Genomic DNA, 2,690 nt, shown 5'->3' on the forward strand with positions numbered 1-2,690 from the left:
ATATGTGCCCATCTGGCCATCCTTGGATCTCTAGGAATATTTATGGAAGATGCTACTCTGGGTCATAGCGTAATAATTTTCTTAAAAAAAAATGAGCAAATCATGGTGCCATAGCTAAAGTTCTTTGTCTTCCCCTATCTCACTGATGTAAGTTGTTTATTCATATTAGTTAGGAACATTGCACACGAATCATACACTACTGGTCTTGGGAATTACACTGCTAGGATCATAGCTGGTCATGAGGCATGAGGTAACAAAGTTGAGCCTAATATTATAGCAATAGTTGAAAGGACTATCTTTATAAGTAGGCTTGTAATTTGTTTTATTGGGACTTGTGAACCAACTTTGTTAGCATCTGGTGCACAGTATTCAACAATCTAATCAACAATATTAAGGCCCCCGATGGCCTTTCCTTTCTGATTGACTGCTTCTTCCCTTCGGGAGAGTCCTATAATGAAGTATATATCTTCCACTTCAATTTGTAAAGGCAATGAGTCTATGATGAATTTCTCTTGCTCTGGGTCCTAGTAATGAATCAACATCTCCAATAATCGAGTTTGAGCCTCATATTGGTGATATGAAGAATTTGGGAAAACCATGAATTTTTAATCCGTCCAACGATTCTTGATCTTCTAAGACTTCATTATCCACATCATTGTGTTCTCTTTCCCTCCAAATGATTGACATCCTAAAAAAAATGAGAAATTTCATCAATTAGAAATTGATATATGAACTTTTCTCTACGAATACTCAGTTTTTTAAGAGACAGTCATGTATATACTCGACTTTCCCTTTAATAACTTACATATAGGGCTCCCTATATGCGACTTTATAAATCCCAACTCATGTACATGCATAACTAGTTTTGAAATTTAAAAATTCAGTCAACAAATTTGATCTAATCTATCGAATCCTTAATCAAATCAAAGAGTTTAAGGTTAAGATTTACCTCGAGTTTGCAGTTTGTGGATTCGTTGGTGGAATTGGTTGGTTTGGCTTGCCTAAATTTGCTCCAAAAACTTTCTCTTGGACACTTGGATGGTAAAAATGGAATTGGCACTACAAGAAAAAAGGGCATTGGTGAGGGGCAAAAAATGTCACCATAAGCTCATTGGTGACGATCAAAAGAGCCTTCGTCACCAAAAACTGAATGTCACGAAAGGTGGCATCACCAAAAGTATAGGTGTTGTAGTGACATTCAAAGTTCATCACCAATAATGATTTATGATGATGGATAGTGACCGTCACCATTTCATATGAGCAATGGTGATGGACCATAGCCTCTGTCACAAAAAACTGAACATCACCAAAGGTGGCGTCGCCAAAAGTATAGGTGTTGTAGTGACATTCAAAGTCTGTTACTAATAATGATTTATAATGACAGATAGCGACCGTCACCATTTCATATGAGAAATGGTGATAGACCATAGCCTTCATCACCAAAAATTGAACGCCACCAAAGGTGGCGTCACCAAAAGTATAGGTGTTATGGTGACATTCAAGGTCCATCACAAATATTGATTATAATTATAGATAGTGATCGTCACCATTTCATATGAACAACAACAATTTATTATGATGGATCTTTCATGGTTGTCATTGTCACCGCATATATATGGTGATGTTCATTGACCGTCACCAAAAGCTGCATTGCCAGAAGTATAGGTGTTGTGGTGACATTCAAGGTCCGTCACGAATAATGACTATAATGACGAACAATGACCGTCACCATTTCATATCAACAACAATGATTTATGGTTATGGACCTTTGAAGGTCATCACTATTAATGCGTATATATGGTGGTGTTTGTTGACTGTCACCATTTCATATTTTGGTGAGGGTCAAAAAATGTCACCAAAGCTCATTGGTGATGGTCAAAAGAGCCTCCGTCACCAAAAAATGATCGTCGTCATTCCATATGGATGTCAGGGCACGATGGAATCGAACCACCAACCTCCTGCTTATAAAGCAGGTGCTCTTCCATTGAGCTAGCACCCTTTAAAGAATTAGACTTTTAAAAATTAGACCTTGAAACTTCATAAATTGTAAATACTACAACTTTCAATAAATTAAAGTCTCGGCAATATTTTACTAAACAAGCAAAGCAACATCGAAGCTGTAGGTCCCTACCTAATGGTTATGGAAGTTATGAAAAGTGGGGGGAGGGAAAAATAATTATGTATAAGAGAATCAATATGTTCAGTTGAATACTCAATTAGAAGTGAAACTCTGAAGACATTTATAATCTATAAATGACCTATAACTATCAAATGCACCAAATATTGCAAAGGAAATGGCATAATTGGATAACATATGGAAGAAGAACATTGGTGAAGACAGATGCAACATGTTATATGTTGAGTGAAAGAAAAATCTCAATGTTGTTTTTGTTTTGTGTTTAGATATCTGAATGATATCTAAACTTATGTACAAATGTAACATGGATCTCCAGAAACCATGAACTTCATATGATAAAAGAAATTATATATATATATATATATATAGATATATATATCCCCTTTACATAAACCAACATGCAATTTGGAATTTCACAAGTCCCAGCTCAAAACATGACAACAACCAACAAACAAAATAAATTGACTTGGACAGAACGCAATAGCTTCACCTTCATTCTTGAGCTACTTCTGTTTATTTGAATTTGGCTTGTGACATTCTTTATCTGATAAGG

At 35.7% G+C, this 2,690-nt stretch overlaps 1 non-coding gene across 1 annotated transcript; it reads right to left on the reverse strand.

Moving 5' to 3' along the window:
- Positions 1 to 1,927: 1,927 nt before the first annotated feature.
- Positions 1,928 to 1,999, reverse strand: TRNAI-UAU (transfer RNA isoleucine (anticodon UAU)). The gene has a single exon. It is a non-coding gene; the product is annotated as a tRNA-Ile (tRNA).
- Positions 2,000 to 2,690: the final 691 nt, after the last annotated feature.

The sequence above is a fragment of the Pinus tabuliformis genome, chromosome 3_1 (assembly GCF_031772625.1).
Source record: "Pinus tabuliformis cultivar Carrire ecotype Pingquan chromosome 3_1, CPIR1, whole genome shotgun sequence".
Taxonomy (NCBI): domain Eukaryota; kingdom Viridiplantae; phylum Streptophyta; class Pinopsida; order Pinales; family Pinaceae; genus Pinus; species Pinus tabuliformis.